Here is a 17,920-nt window from a genome sequence, read left to right as displayed (position 1 = left end):
AATTCGTGATCCTCCTGTCTCTGCCTCCTGAATCACTGGGATTACAGGCGTGTACCACCATACCTGGCCGCATGGGACTCTCACCTCAACAATATTGAGGGCACTCTTTGAAGCTGAGTTGCTGTTCTCCAGTATATGTTTCTGGTTTCCTGGATGTAACATCTTATCAATACAGATGATCTACACTACTGGTGATTAGATGGTGACAATATCTGTGAAATCCACAACTTTACATGAGTAGAAATGGAAAGTATATCTTCTGGAGTGTGTGTGTGTGTGTGTGTGTGTGCGCACGCGCGCGCTCCCCAGCACCATAGAAAGGTGTGTGTGTGGTGGGGTTGCATGTAAGGGAAGTTCTCTACCACTGAGATATTCCCAGTGTGTAATCAGGAAATAAAAAAGCAGTCATGTGGCATGCTCAGGTCCAGAAACCTATTAGTAGATGGGTCACCAGAACCCTTCATACCTCCACTGCCACTGTTGTTAATGCCTTTGCCTCTGTATGAACAAATATCCTGATCTTCCAAAATTGAGGTATGGGACCACATTCCTTTTGGTCTTTGGTCAGTTCTCCCTGCTTTATCACTTGTACTTTTAATAACTGTAGAATGTTTTAGAAGTGCAACAGTATGATTTCAAAAGACACTGGCCAGAATAAGACCAGTAAGTCCCCTGTGGAAACTGGACATCCTTCAACACTCTTGCCAGTTGAGTCATATTATTCTGACATATAAAACCCAGTGTGGGTGGCTTTCTGGAATCACTTTCATAGGGCACATGCAGTCAAGATCCATTTTCTCATGGCAACTTTTCTGAATCTTGGGGAGACGAGTTAGCATTGACTCTTAAGACTTCTGTTTTTCCCTCTTGCCCATCTTATATAAGTAATAAATCTACTTCATGAAGCTTTGTATATTCTGTCTCACCAAACTTATTAGACAAGTTGGTAATCAGTGCCCAGTGAACCTGCTTTATAATGAGGAAAAATACCTCCAGCAACCCTGAACAATAGCAAAGGGGTTAATACAGTCAGACATAAATCTAAGGTCCTTAATCCCTATAACAGAATTGCTGTGTGGGAGACCTGTAATATTGATGTGAGGCTTTGAAGGAAGAATTGTATAAATACATGTAGAATACACAAGCATCCTCTAACCTCAAAGCAACCCTAACCACAGTTACCCCCCTCCCAAATAACTCTGGAACAAAGGTTTGAAATGTGAGCCAATTTCAATTAAAGTTTTAGTAAAATAACATATAAGACAGAAGGTTAAGTGGGTATGAATTGAATTTTATACCATTTTTATAAAGGCTGTAAACTGACTTCTACATCTGTTGAAATGCATTGATTGGGGAACTTCCATGTTCTTAAGCTATTAGGAGTTCTAATAAAACATGAACTTCATTCTGGGGATGTACCTCAGTGTAGAGCACTTATACAGCAGGCACAAGTCCCTGAGTTTGCTCCCCAGCACCATAGAAAGAGCTGAAGATATCACAAGATTTCAATGTATTTCTATCAAATATTATGGTTTGGATCTGGAATATCCCCCAAAGTTTCATGTTTTGAAGGTTAGGTCCCCAATGCAGTGATATTCAGAAGTGGGGTTATGAGAGGTTGATTCAATTATTTGAATCACGGGGACTCCAACCTCATCAGTGTTTTAATAAATTAACAGATTTCCATTGTTTAATGGAATTGGGAGGCTGTGAGAACTGTAGGAGGTAGGGTCTAGTCAAAGGGAGGGGTCCTTGGGGCATGCCCTTGGGAACTCTATGTTGTCTCTGGACCCTTTATCTTGATGTCTCTCTTCTTCCTGGCTGCTATGAGGTGAAAAGCCCTCTGCCATGTTCTTCTGTTGTGAAATGTCTGCCTTGCCATTGTCCTAAAAGCAACAGAGCCAGCTGACCATCTGAAACTTCTAAAACTTTGAGCCAAAGTAAACTTCTTCATTTAAGCTGATATTCTCAGGTATTTTGTCCAGGCAAAGAAAGTATGGCTAACAGAAAACTAGCACCAGGAAGTGCTGTCATTCCTGTGATTATACCATACTATGTTGTTCAGAAACTATTGAAACTAGTTTGCAGGCGGAGTTGGTGATAATGATTAGAAAGGCTAGTGATGATGGTTAGAGAAATCCTAGAATGCTGTAAGTGGAGCTAAATGCATGATGATGGTGTGAACTTAGAAGAGCAAAATTTTGGTAAGAATGTAGACAGTAATGACTGGGCTCATGAGGTTTCAGATGGGAATAAGGACTCTATTGGAAATTGGACTAGAGGCTATGTATGTTACATTATGGCAAAGCACATATTTATATTTTGTTCATGCCAAGACTTTATGTGAGACTTAGTTTAAAGGAGATGTGTTAACTAATATGGCAGAGGACATTTGAAGACAACATAGCATTTAGCTAGTGGTATGTATATTGCTGACTGCTTTTACCCAGGTTCACTGGGAGCATTGACAGCAAAAAGCAGAGAACAGAAAGATTTGAAAATCCTGCAGCATGACCAGAAAAGGTGCCCATATAAAGTAGGGGCCCTAGAAGGTGTGGTTTCTGAAGAGATTAGTACCATTAAAATGAGGCCAAGTACTTTGCACCAGGACAATCGGAAAAATGCCTTGAGGACATCTCAGGCTTTGTCCAGACCCCCTCAATCCCAAGTTTAATGTCATAAAAGTGTAAATTCTTTTGAAAGACTTTGCTTTGAGTAAGATTAAGCTGCTCACAAGACCACCTTGGTAGTTGATTTCCTGAGATGGGCTTACACATGTTCAGCAGTCTAATCATTCAGGCTGCTGCAGCCATGGTACAAATGTGCTTATCTACTTCTCCCACTAGAAGGAGACTTTGGCATCATCCAGATCATGCTGGTTTTTCAGACATACCAAATACTGGAGTTATAAGGTCATAGGGGCCTCTACTGGAATTTCAAAGGAAGGCCTGCGAGACCAGGCAATTTGTCACAGGGTCAGAATCCCTGCAGTCATTCCATAAACGGGCAATACTTGATGTAAGAGTGAGGCTGAAGCTGCAATGGAGACCCCAAGAAGTTAGAGATGCCAGGAATGTAAAATGTCTGCTGAGGAAAGCTACAGGAAGTGAGCAGAACCAGCCCAGAAGTGGCCATTAAGGCTGCAGCTAGAAGGGCCATAGGATAGTGATGCCTAAACCCTTTAGGGCCTACATTCTACCACCTTGTACCCCAGTTGCTGGACATGGAGTTATAGGAATATTTGCCCTTCAGGATGTTTATTGTGTTTTGGCCTAATTCTTCCTTTCTGTGCCCTGTTCCTGCTTTTTTGGAACAGGAATATTTAATTTTTGTTATTGTATGTTAGACATATGTAACAGTTTGCCTTCAGTCTCAGAGGAGATGTTGGATTTTTGAGAAATACTGGAAATGTTAAGGCTATGGGGAATCTTGGAGGTCAAATGAGAGTATTTTTCATTATGAGATGGAAATGAGCCTTTGGGGAATCAGGGTTGGAGTGTTATCATTTGGTACTGGGGATTGTACCCGAGGGTGCTTTACCACAGAGCCACATTCCCAGCCCTTCTTATATTTTCTATTTTGAGACAGAATCTTGCTAAGTTGATCAACAACTTAGGGGCACGAAGAGAGCGGAGCCCAGTGGTGCATGCCTGTTATCTCAGCTACATGGGAGACTGAGGCAAGTCTTAGCAAGTTCTAGACCAGTTTTGGCAACTTAGTGAGTCCTTGTCTCAAATACCATGTTTAAAGACCTAGTCAGAGCAATTAGGCAAGAAAAAGAAATAAAAGACATCCAATTGGCAAGGAAGCAATAAAATTATTATCTCTTCATAGATGAGCAAGAGGGCTTAGAATTTGTAAAGAAGGTCAGGAAATGGCAGAATATAAATTTGATGCCAAATTCTGTTGAATTTCTACATTAGAAATGAATGATTTCAAAATGAAATTAACAATTTTATTTACAACACAATAAAAAAGATATTGCCACAGCTGAGCGCAGTGACACACACCTGTAAGCCCAGAAACTTGGAAGACTGAGGAGGATCACAAGGTTGGGGGTATACCTCAGTGGTAGAGTGATCTGGGTTGAATTCCCAGTACCTCCCCCACAAAAAAAAAAAAGGTTGCCAAAAAAGAAAGATTCACCCGAAATGGAAAGATATCCCATGTCTCCAGCCCTCATTTCCCACACAAAAATACTAATCAACCAACTGCGCAAATGAGAATATCTTTATGAGAGTTCTGTAACCCAGAGGAAAGCTTATAGTTCTTCTGAGGAGAAAAAAAAATCTCATGAAGAAAACCACAGAAGGTAAGAGGAACAGTTTCACTTTATGTAGTTCACTCCTCTTCCAAGCCAATTTAGCAAGTATATTACTGGGACAGATCCCCCTACCCTGTGATCTCCCACGGAGGACAGAGAGAGCAACCAAAGATGTCCAGCTTACCCAGCTTCTTGGGATACTCCTTGACAGGCTCACTTTTTCCCCCTCAACTTACTGGGAGAGTTGACACAAGTGGACTGAGCACAACTAGGAAGGAAGAATTGGGGCAGGGCTTTTGAGACTGGTATATGTAACTCAAAGCTCCTTGGTTCTGGGTGGCCTCATAGGCATTATGTGACTGGAACATATGAGGATACTACTCTGAAGCTCTCCCAAGCAAATTGCCCAAGTATCAAGTGTTCCAGGACATGTGCTGGATGTTTAACCCCACCTCTCAGCCCTACTAACTATAAAGCCTAGTCAGGAGCCTCATCCCACCCTAGAGTTCTACTCCACTATGGATCTCAGCCAGTGGCCTTGTCTGTTACTAATGAAGAAAATGCTACCCAGAAAAAATTTCCTTTAAAAACTACAAAGAGGGCAGTGATGCATGCCTGTAATCCCAGTGGCTCAGGAGGCTGAGGCAGCAGGATCACAAATACAAAGTCAACCTCAGCAACTTAGCAAGGCCCTAAGCAATTTTGTGAGACCCTGTCTCTAAATAAAATACAAAAAGGGATGGGAGTGTGACTCAGTGGTTGATGCCCCTGAGTTCAATCCTTGGTACCAAAAAAAAAAAAAAAATTACAAAGAGAGCAGAGTCCAGTGGTGCATGCCTGTTATCTCAGCTACATGGGAGATTGAGGCAAGTCTTAGCAAGTTCAAGACCAGTTTTGGCAACTTACTGACTCCTTGTCTCAAGATAAAAAAATAGAAAGGGCTAGGAATGTAGCTCAGTGGTAGAGCACTTGAGTTTAATTCCCAGTACAGAGAGAGAGAGAGAGAGAGAGAGAGAGAGAGAGAGAGAGAGAGAGCAACAAACAGTGCCTCTAATGATCTTCCACTCGGCCCCCTCACGTAAAGGTCCCACCACTTGTGTGTGTGTGTGTGTGTGAAAGAGACAATTGGCATTAAACCCAGGGGTGCTCTACCACTGAGCTACATCCCTCGTCCCTTTGTTTTTAAATTTTGAGACAGAGTCTCACTAAATTGCGTAGGCTGACCTTGAACTTGCTATCCTCCTGCCTAGCTTCCAAGTCACTGGGATTATAGATATTCCCAACCACACCTGCCTGGTCCCACTACTTACTAACATCAATACACTAGGGACCAAGATAATAATAATACATTATTAACCTTTGGAAGGATAATTACAACCCAACCATAGCAGATATCAGCTTAAAATGGACTTTAAAAAGTTTAAGATGTTTTATGCAACCAAGCACTTATGCCTGTAATCCCAGTGACTCAGGGAGGCAGAGACAGGAGGATCATAAGTTCAAGGCCAGGCTCAGCAGCTTGGTAAGGCCCTAAGCAACTTAGTGAGACCCTGTCTCAAAAAACAAAAAGGACTGGGTATGTGGCTCAGAGGTAAAGTGTCCCTGAATTAAATCCCCAGTACCAAAAAAAAAAAAAAAAGAAAAGAAAAGAAAAAGAAAAAGAAAAAGGAGAAGATATTTTATGATAACTACTAAGCAAGAACTTTTAGTAAATACACAAAAATTAAAGCACACTAGACAGACATTATTACTGTGTATGTGTCTGTGTGTGTGAATGACTGCATGACCAATATGATTCAGCAACATGTACACTCAGAAAAATGAGAAATTATATCCCATCTATGTATGATATATCAAAGAGCATAAATGCATTCTATGACTAATTAAAACAAATTTAAAAATTGATTTAAAAGCACAATAGTACAGATAACTATTAAATCACAGTGGAAGAGAGGAAGAAAGGCATAAACAATCTATAAAACTATCAGAAATAATACCTGAGTGGTGCTAATAAGTCTTGCCTACCAACAATTTAAGTGTAAATGGACTAAATTCTTCAATCAAAAGACATGGAGTATCTGAGTAGTTTAAAACAAAACAGAACCAGGATTGAACTATAAGCTTCTTATAAGAGAATCACATCTTTAAATATACACAGTAATAGAGGGATAGAATAAAGAAATTACCTAAAAATAGGATTCAATAGAGAGCAGGAATAAGTATAATTATAGGAGATAAAATAGACTTTAGGTCAAACACTAGAAAAAAAGAAAATATCATTATATATTAACAATTTCCTCTACAGTATCACTAACCCTAGTTATTTGCTGGTTTGTTTATTTGGTTGGTTGGTTTTGTTTTTGTTTTTTGGGGTAGTTCACTTCCAAATGTATATGAGGTCATTTATACATTTAGTTATACTTTACTTTAGTTCTATGAACATATTTTAAATGTCTACACTGATGTCTTTTCCTGTCAAATCTGACTTCTGTTGTTTTCACAGTTTCTATTGCCAGCTTTTTTTTTCTTGTTGATACATGGGTATCACCCTTTCTTTGCATTTAACATAATTCTTGTTGCAAATTGGACTATTTAGATAATACATTGGACCCTCTCAGAGTATTTCTTTTTCTTTTTTTTTATACTAGAGATTGAACCCAGGGTGCTTAATCACTGAGCCACACTTAGCCTTTTTTAAAATATCTTTATTTTATTTACTTTTTTAAAAATGTGGTGCTGAGGATCGAACTAGCGCCTCACACATGCTAGGCAAGCGCTCTACCACTGATCCACAATCCCAGCCCCACATCAGCCCTTTTTATTTTTTATTTTGAAACAGGGTCTCACTAAGTTGCTGAGTCTGGCATTGAACTTGGGAAAGTTCCAAGAAAGCCTCAGTGTCCTGGGATTACAGGTGTGTCCCAACGCCACTGTGCCCAGCCTTATTTGCCTTTTTAGTTTAGTGACTGATGGTTATTTTGGTGAAGTCCATTTCTGCCTCACAGTTGTCCCTGGTATAACTGGAGTGTGGATGAGACAGTTTTTGGTAAGTCAGCCAGGACGTCAGCGAAACCTTTCACAGTTATCAAGCTTTTCAAGGAGAGGTTAGTGGCTCCACTATGATTCCGCCCACAGTCATCCTGAGATGACATGGTAATGATGGGAATCTCTTCCTCTCTTGGATAGCACTCAGGTGTTAAACTACATTAATTGGTGACTAATGATTTTGTTTTCAACAAAATCTATGGAAAATTTGCCCTATAAACCTACCCAAATGTATTGTGGTTTGTTTGTTTTAGAGATAGGGTCTTACTAAGAAGCCCAGACTGGCCTTGAAGAGTCCTCCTGCCTCAACCTGTCCTAGCTGGCATTACAAGTGTGTGCCACCATGTCTGGAAGTGACTTCTTTATAGAACACTGTCTATGGTTAGTGTTCGATATTGTTTCAGACCCTTAATGAGCTTCTCTTAACATTATTATTTCCTTGTTCTGTCCTACATACAAGCTAGCCTACAGTCTCAGCTGAATCTTCTTTAAATCCATGAATCCCCTGTAATTTGTCCTTTACCTCTATTTCCACCATCTGGAGTGTGGAGTGCCCTGTGTCTTGAATTTCTCACATTCTGTTGCAATGGCACTTAATTTCTTTGACAAGCCACTAGGATCTGTCTGTTTTATGAGGCATAATGACTCTAACAGGGTTCTGAAACTTGAATAGGGACAATAGCAAGTTGCTTCCTAAGTAATTATCTCTTTCTAGGAACTAACTGCTCAGAATCTGATGTCCTCTTGGCATATCTCTCCTGGCATGTATCTACTTTTGCCTTTTGAGCTGGGGAAAGATAGTTCACTTTCCCAGTATTTTGAGCACACCATGCTCAAAGTACAACCTCCATTCTATCAGTGGATACTGGGTGCAATGTGTCCCCAGTTTTCAAACACATATACATAGGATATAACTCAGCAATGGATAGCTGGAGGTAGGTTGAGAATGTTCACATTCCGCTCTTTTTTCAAAAAAGCCCTCTGATTGGGTGCTTAGGGGATAGATAGAGGACCTTGTGTCTTGGCTGCATGGTGTTCATGGCAGGGTTCACCTCACTAAGCTGAGATGCAGGAAGCAGAAAGCATCCAGGATTCTAATATCACATACTGTGATGTTCCTCACAGAATATTCATAGAGTGTTTTAAAATAGATGTCCCTCTGACGGGTGGCACATGCCTGTAATCCTAGCAGCTTGGGAGGCTGAGGCATGAGGATCACAAGTTCAAAGCCAGACTCAGCAAAAGTGAGGTGCTAAGCAACTCAGTGAGACCCTGTCTCTAAATAAAATACAAAATAGGGCTGAGGATGTGGCTCAATGGTTGAGTGTCCCTGAGTTCAATTCCTGGTACAAAAAAAAAAAAAAAGATGTCCTTCATTTGGTATTTAACTTTAGGGTGTGTATTATCCCCAAAGTAAAGGGGGATAGTAAACCACTATGTCCCTGAATTTCCCCTTTCTGTTCCCCCAAAACCTAGCCAAGTTAAGGGAACAATGAGAGCAAGCCTGAGCTGGAAAGTCCAAATACATATTATCTTGGAGGACAATGGCTCTTTTTTTTTTTCTACACACTGGGAACTAGGGCAAGTGAGTGTTATCTGTAGAAAGCTAATTTATTGTATGTTCACCAGGACAATTGCTACTTGGGATGCTGGTCATGCAAACTAACTAAGCAAGATAATGCTGATGATATTGCTGCTTCTGCAGCCTATAAAACTCCTCTCTGAGTGAAGATGGGTGCAGAACTGAGGACACTGTAGAAAGGATATATGTCACTCCTCCAAAGTGCCATGAGGGATGGAGGTGCTATCAACCTGTAGCCACTGAACTCTTCTAGGAACAGTCTCTGATCTCTTGTAAACTTCCTCCAAAACAATATGTCTCCCATGCTGTCTCCAGGTGCTTTATTTGGCCTTTCTATAGTCCCCCACTTCCCTGGCACAACTGGAGTGTGGATGAGACAGTTTTTGGTAAGTCAGCCAGGACGTCAATGAAACCCCTTTGAGCACAAATAAGAAGGAGAAATATATTGGGGGAACTCCTGGGATGGCCTTCTACCTCTATGTGGGGAACGGTTGTGGCTATTATGGTTAACTGGGAGGCCACCACATGAGTATGTCGATGTCCCCAAACACCCCAAAGATTGAGGGAGTAATGTTGCTCATGGGCTAGCAATATGTGTATGGAAAAGAAAAGAGCCATGTAAGATAACAATAGCGGTGGGGTGGCCCCTCCTCATGACAGTGCAGGCAGCAAGGGAGGCAGAGCTGCAGCCCAGGCCTGGGTGAGCAACTGCAGGAGAAGTTAAAGCTGGAACTTGGAGCACATTTAACTCAAGCAGCGACTGAGAACAATTCCTTGCTCATGTGGGAAGTGCCGATACAAACTTGAAAACTCTAGCCTGCTGCTTTGCTAAACTAAAAGGTAAACGTTTATTAAGAGCTAGAGTAAGTCTGGTGGTTACACAAAAAGACTAGGACCCCATAAGTGGGACCCCTGTTAACCCAACATCTTAGAAGAGAATAAGAACTGGGATGAGGCAATTAAGGTGCCAGTGTGTTATGTGATCACCATAGACCAAACACATTTATGTCTTTCCACAATATCAGAATTTATTGAAAATAACAATAAACTGATAGGCTACACCACTTTTATCAGTGACAGTTAACTGAATACTGTGGGTCACTTGGTGGTCATAAGCTGGGCTACTGCATCTTCTTTATTCTAATTTTAATGTCTAATATTTAAATACTCAAGTCACACAACACACTTTTATATATTAGAAATGCTAAGAAAGGGTTAAGGAGGCCACAGGGGTTCAGGAGGCTGAACTGAAAGAAAAGGCAGAGAGCAGATAGGAATACAAAGAGTCGCTGTAGGTGGCCAGATATGATTATGAATCAGCCAAAAAATTTGTTCAGGCACAGAGTTGTCAAAGTGCAGGAACTTATTCTAGGCCAAGGTCCAGAGGGATGAAAGTTTCACTGTGTCAGCTTGAGATGGCAACTTGGAGTGGGACTTGTGTGATTGTCACAGCAGGAAAAACTGCACTCTGCTAAAGCTAAGAATAGAGATTCAGAGGTTTATTGCTGTGTGGCACTTTTCCTGGATGAGGTTAATGACAAAAGACCAGATGACCGGGTCGGGGAGTTACTGTGTCCAGTCTCAAGGTGCCCCTCTTTTTATGGATCTCAAATGAGGGGGTTGCATCATTTGGTGGTCTGGTATGTTCGATAAACCCATAGGCCTGGTTTTTCTGATGAGTTTAATACACCCATACATTCATGTACTTCTGATTAATTTGATATGTTCACAAGTGGTCATTCTTATTAGCATGATTATCAGCTTATGCCTCATGGTTGTACTAGACAGATGGTGTTTGTTTACTTGTACAAGTAAGGTGTGAAGTCATTTCACCTCAACACTCTTCACCAAGAATATTGTCACAGCCCAACATACTTCATAAGATGGTGGTAACAGCTCTGGCCTGGTGGACAAAACTTGACACAGTATCAATGTGTCATTATATTGATAATGTGATATTAACTTCTAAATCTTTTTCCCACCAATAGAAGGCAACTTAAACAGTGGTGGTGCATTTCCAAAAGAGAGGCTGGGCCTTTGACTCCTTCCTATGACAGGGGCCTGAACTGTCTGCCAAGTCCTCGGGGTTTATCTGGCTGGACACTACTGTTATAAACTCCAAGTCTTCCCCATTCTCACGTGAACCTTCTTGGGCCTGTTGAGATGCTGGCACGTCTACTTTCTATACTTAAATGTTAAAACCATCGTGGAGGCTGGGGATGTGGCTCAAGCGGTAGCGCGCTCGCCTGGCATGCGTGCTGCCCGGGTTTGATCCTCAGCACCACATACAAACAAAGATGTTGTGTCCGCCGAAAACTAAAAAATAAACATTAAAAAATTCTCTCTCTCTCTCTCTCCCTCTCTCTCTCTCTCTTTAAAAAAAATAAAAAATAAAAAAATAAAACCATCGTGGGACTGGAAACTGAAATACCTCAAGGCCTCTTCTTAAGCAAAAATAATTGTAGAACAATTACAGGATTTGGGCATAGTAGTCCAGAAACAGCCCTATGAATTGGATGTTTTTTACTGTCCTGATGGGGTTCAAGTGTGTCCTGTGATAACAACAGGACAATAAATGAGTTTCCTTAGAAACCTGGTCACAACTATGAAAGGGGACAAAAAATAAAGACATTTAAAAACAAGTGCCACGTGACTGTGTGTTATATGGCTACACAGAGACAAGCTCCTCCATCAGGCAATCAGAAAACATGTGACCTAAATAAAGTTAAGTATCTAAAAGATGTGCCAGCTAAGACAGTGACTGATTGGCTGTGTAAAAACACAGGACACACACACACACACACACACAATGGCTAAGGACTATTACAGAGGAGCAAGATTAAATGGATTGCATGGAATGCAATAAACTGACTCTGTCCTCCATGGTCTCCTATGACACATACAACTGGCCACCTTGGTACAATAAAAGTGGATGTTAATCTAGAACAACACCCATCACTCATGGATGCAACTAAACAACTGCCCTATGGACTTAAATATAAATCTACCTTCTTTTAAGGACACCAAATATCATGCCTTCTACGTAGTGTGGAAACAAATGACTGTGGCTAAGCCTCTGCTGGGTTACACCATGTTTGACAGCTTGGGGTGACTAAGTGCAACGCAAAGAAATTTTTTTTTTTAATATTTTTTTTGAGAATTTTTTTAATATTTATTTTTTAGTTTTAGGCGGACACAACGTCTTTGTTTGTATGTGGTGCTGAGGATCGAACCCGGGCCGCACGCATGCCAGGCAAGCGCGCTACCGCTTGAGCCACATCCTCAGCCCCCAAAGAAATTTTTTTAAGTTTCTTTCTGTATAAAAATAAACAACGGCAGTAACACCTCTCTACCCTCTGTATGTATGAGTTTGAGCCCTGTCCATCAGTGTAATTTAGCCATTGTATTCACAGACACCAGACACTTAGGATGACAAAGTTGAACAGCATGAATGGCAGCATATCCCTCCCCTCCGTGGTGGTTATGGACATGTGGCACCCATGGCTGGCCATGCCTGCCTCATAACTGGATTTGCTGATGAACTTGAGGAAGACTTTGACATCAGCCTGCATACTTTCATTTTTGTCTACTAATTGCTACCAAGTAAAATCTAAGCAGAGGGTAACTCAAGTTTCCAGGTAGCTTTACCCACTTGCTGTACTTTCTTCGAGAACAAACATTGTCATTGAGTTTCAGAGTGAAGCTTTAGCTAAGTATTCTGCTGATGCCTTTAATAATAGAGCCAGAACTTCACTTACTAAAGAAACTACCCAAATATAAAAGGTGGTACTTCAAAGTAAAATGGTGCTACATATACCAACTGTAACAAAAATGTAACTGAGCCCTCATTAGAATAGAATGTAGTATATGTATCCCTGACAATTATTATGTGTCTAGCTCTATGTTAAGTTGCAGACTCATAATACAGCTATAAGTAAACTTGGTATCAATCCCATTTCTATGTGGTTACAATCTCTTCCTGCTATCTAGAGTTATGTTGCATTGTCTACTTGTTCTTATAATAGGGCTTATCATGGCCCATTGCTCTTTTTATTGCTGTTGTGGGATTTGATTACAATGTACATCCTGATGTGCCACCCAAGGCACATGAAAAAAGGTGGGCACCATAAAATTGTAAAGACATTTAAAGACATGGGGGGTAGAGTGTATCATCACTAATGCAAATGGGGACAGTGAAACTGTCTCTAAATTCCTCTTTTTCTGTTCCCCCAAATCCTAATCAAGTTAAGAGACAATGAAAGCAAGCCGGGGCCCAATAGTCCAGATGCTTATTATCTTGGAGGACACTGGCTTTCTCTTATACACTCTAGAAACTAGGGGAAGTTATTGTTATCTATAAAAACTACTGGCTTACATGTGCATCAGGGCAGTTGCTCCTTGGGATGCTATTCATACCTAAGTAAGCTAATTCTTTTTATTATTATTTTTTAATTTTTTTAGTTGTTGATGGACCTTTATTTTATTCATTTATTTATATGTGGTGCTGAGAATCAAAGTGTCTCACATATGCCAGGCAAGCACTCTACCACTGAGCCACAACCCCAGACCTAAATAAGCTAATTCTGATGCTGTCATTGCTTCTATAGTCTAAGACATAAAACCCCTCTCTAAGTGGGGACAGACACAAAACAGGATTCATGTCACTTGTCCAGCTGGCTGCCACTGGGTAAAATGCCATAAGAGAGAGAGGAGGTATTGCTTGGCAAAACACCGTGAGAGACAGAGGTGTTCTCTGTTAGAGTTATGTTGCATTGTCTACTTGTTCTTATAACAGGGCTTATCACTGCCCATTGCTCTTTGTATTGCTGTTGTGGGATTTGATTACAATGTACATCCTGATATGCCACCCAAGATGGGCACCATAAAATTGTAAAGACATTTAAATACATGGGGGGTAGAGTGTATCATCACTTTAGTGTGTCACCACTAAACTCCTGGAACAGTTTCTGAGCTCTTGTGAGCTTTCCTCATTAAACCATATGGCCCATGCTCTCTCGTGGCCCTTTCTTTGGCCTGTCTTTAGCCTACCCTGCTGCCCTGGCACAGCTGAGCTGTGGACAGGACAGGGTGATCTTCAGAGGCTTTACATAGTTGTTTTGAAATATTCATTGTCAGCTTCAGTTTCCTTTGTACTACTTTCCAGTTTGCTGGCTCTCTGATCGCTATATTCATGGGTCACTGTATCTATAACATTGGTTAGGACTACACCATTTCCTTTCACATACACCCCATTTGAGATTAGCTTTGCTTTGCAAAATTGCCCCTTATAAAGTTATTTGTGTGTGTGTGTGTGTATGTGTGTGTTTCCCCCTTTGCCCAGCATTGTAACTTCTAAAAGAAAAACCCTACTTCAGTGACCTAGATGCCACCCACTAGAGTCAACTATTCCAGGAAAGTGGGAAAAAACATTGGTCCCCAGACCACCTAATCAGTAATCTTTAGTTTTTCAGAATCCAGAACACCTGATAGTCTCAAATAACATCAAAATGTGGGCCATGAATTTACTAATCCTGTTGTATAATTAAAAGAAGAATGTTTAACTTGTATGAAAATAGAGTACTCATCTAAAGGATTACAGGACTGGCCCAGGAGTCAAATGTCATTTGTAATCATGGGAATGTTCCAAATAGAAAAACAAAATCCCCTGAAGATGTTCAACTGAGCAGAAGCCTTTCTATCCATTGCCTCACTCCCCTTCCTCATGAAAGCACCTGTGCATGCCTCAATTCTTTGAAATGATCATTAGGACAAGAGTCTGGCCATTTTCCTGATAAACTAGCTTATCGTAATGAAACCTGTCTTCCTTCACAGTAACTCTTTGTGTCCCAAATATTTGCGTTCATGCATCAAGACAAGGGCAGCAACAGCTATAATGACACTTGTCATTTAATTTACAAACAAAATTGAAAAAAAATATTAATTTCTTATGGTTTGTAAAACATTGTACAGCTTGGCAAGGTGATGCATGCCTATAATCCTAGCAGCTCGGAAGGCTGAGTCAGCCTCAGCAATTGGTGAGGCCCTAAGCAACTCAGTGAGACCCTGTCTCTAAATAAAATAAAAAAAAAGGGGGGGGGGTGCTGGGGATGTGGCTCAGTTGTTAAGTGCCCCTGGGTTCAATCACTGGTACAAAAAAAAGATGGGGGATAAGCCATGTTCCCAGCCTGCTGGATTTCTCACACTGAACTTGAACATGCCATCTCAGATATGCTTTCCTGGGAGCTGGATCACCTGCCCCTAGTGTCCTCTTCATCTGTTTTTTTTTGTTGTTGTTGTTTTTTTTTCTCTGTCTGGCCTTAACTTCTTCCTACATCAGCCCAGATACAAGACTTCCCTTACCTGAGCCACCTCTATCCCTGAGTTCAACCCTGGGTTTAAAAAAAAAAAAAAAGAATTAACACATTTTTAAAAAATCATAAATTATTAAAATAGCATTAATGTGAAATTTCTTGAATTTATCATTAATAGTATACAAGAAATATTGATTGAAAAACTCAGCCTGAGGTTTAAGAGTCTGCCTGAAGACTAGCAATTTCATTACTTTCTTATAAATATTTTCAGCATTTATGTGAAAAGAAGCAATTTAAGCTATATACTTATCTTTCTTCCCTCTGCTATAAGAGGGAAGATAAGATCTTTCTGTGTTGCCCAGGAGATCTATAATGTCTTATTCTCTTCCTATTAAGAGAATTGTGCCAACAATTCTTTGTCACTTGTGCTGGAATCATTTTGTGGTTGCAATCATTTGAGATAACTTTCATATTTTTCATTTTCTTTTGTGTTTTTTATCCTTTATCACTCTCTTTTTTAAAGAATATTTTTAGTTATAGATGGACACAATACTTTCAATTAACTAATTTTTATGTGATACTGAGAATCAAACCCAGCACCTCACATGGGCTAGGCAAGCTCTCTGCCACTGAGCCAGAACCCCAGCCCCTCTCACTCTCTTCTGTGTTTAGTAAATTCCTGAGTATTACTTCTAGTTTGCCAATTCTCTGATTGCTATGTTCAGTTCGGGTCTTGGGGGTTTTACAATGCATTTAATGTATATATTTTAGCTCCATCAGTATGTCTTTGGTTTTCATGATTTATAATTTCAATACATCATATCTATCTATTCTTGATTTGCAGAAGTTTGTTTTTATTTCACTATTGTTTGTTGTAATATTACTATTCAGAGATGCTACAGATTCTTTGCTTTTTTTGAAGAGTTTAAATATACTTCATGTAAATTCATCTTGACAATATCCTATTTATTGGATTTGTTTCATGCTAAGTGAATTCACCAACCAACTTATCATTGTTTTTGGTGGTACTGGGAATTGAACCTACCATTGAATTATTTCCCAGCCCTTTTAATTGTTTTTAAATTTTGAGGCAGGATATTTCTATGTTGTCACGGTTGGCACATAGCCCATGTTCTCATGAATGCATAATAATGGAGGAACCCAATGTTGTGGGTATAGAAATGGATCCTCACTATAAAGTCAGGCAATGACGGCAACCAAAAGGAAGCAAATTTAAAAAGGCCACTGAACAAGGCTTTATTGAGATTCCACTCCCAGGCAGAACTCTTATCAGACCCACAGATCGGACTGCAAGAGGGTCTGAGGAGAAACCGAATGGGGGTTCAACCGAACTGGAATTTTATGGGGCTTAGGGCAGGAAGGGAAGGGCTTGGGACAGTAAAAGGGGTTTTTAGAATCCTTTGTCCAGCTGGAGTTGGTCGGGGGAACTGGCTGAGATCCAGAATTGGCCAGGAGACCCCACTGATTGACAGGCAGTACCATTAGTGCCTGATTGATGTTTCTTTCCCGAGTGGGCTGCTTGGTGCTTTGTTCCTAAGTCATCTTCATCGACCTGATACTCACAGTATATTAAACCATGGGATTAGCATGGCTAAAAAATTGAGCACTGGGAAAGGAGGTTAAATTTTATAACTCAGAATGCAACTTGATTTCTTCATTGATCTTGAGTTACGGGTTTGGACTTTCTGAGCTCAGTGTAATTAAGGTTCCCTAGATAATGGAGAACATATGTGCCTATGAGTGTTTCAGCACATGTGATTGGTATGCAAACACATGTGGGCCACACAGAGAAAGTTCTGTGACTGTCTAGAACCCCAGGTAAATGAAGCTGGACTTGCCTATCTTGAACTTTGGAGGGCAGAATGCCCAAATGTTTTTGGCTGAGCAGGGGCCCTGTGACATTGAATCCTCTGATGCAATCCATTTGCATCATCCAAAGTGGCATTCATACAAGTGGCCTATTGACACAGGCTTGGGACAAAGTCTGCTCTAAAGGAGATGGTTCCTGGGGCCTTGCTATCAGTGGACTTAAGGAAATCCTAGTTCCTAGGGGTAAAAATTAAATGCAGGAAATCTACTTTCCAATATGTGATTTTCACCTGGGCCTTAGATCCAAAGCCTCAGGGCAGAAAATGTTGCAGATTCTTCCCGGGGAGTGGAAGAGGCTTGACTGAAAGAAGTCAGGGACATTAGAGTGTCCACCCTGACAACAATAACACACACACATATACACACAATATATATGTTTACCTGGATGACACTGCAAGTTTCATCTTAACTCAGACTTAGGGATTTATAGACACTTCTGAGATGTTCCCTTTGATTATTACTTTGCTTCTCCTGCAGTTTTCTTTGAGTCTACTTCATCTCACAATTGAAGGAAAAAAAATGTGCATACAAGAATGTGGTGATTGGTGTTATTTTTTCCCCTTTATTCATTTTTTAAACTCATTAGTAAGCCTTCTACAAAGCCTGACAAGGGTTCATTCACTGTAAATGGGTATGCTCTTTTATCACTTATTCATTTTCTGCTTACTTATCACGATAGATAATGCCTGGGTTCTGGGAATGAACACATCAGTGCTCACCGTATCCCTATCCTGTTTCCTAACCTTCACCTGCACAGAGCTTTCCCCAATTTATTTTATTTCTTCCTGATTTCCTGTCCTCTTTGAAAGTGGGAAGATAGTTATCTCT

The sequence above is a fragment of the Marmota monax genome, unplaced genomic scaffold (assembly GCF_021218885.2).
Source record: "Marmota monax isolate L192 unplaced genomic scaffold, Marmota_monax_Labrador192_F-V1.1 WCK01_AAM20220418_F8-fsc00021, whole genome shotgun sequence".
Lineage (NCBI taxonomy): Eukaryota > Metazoa > Chordata > Mammalia > Rodentia > Sciuridae > Marmota > Marmota monax.
Note: the sequence above shows the minus strand (reverse complement) of the source record.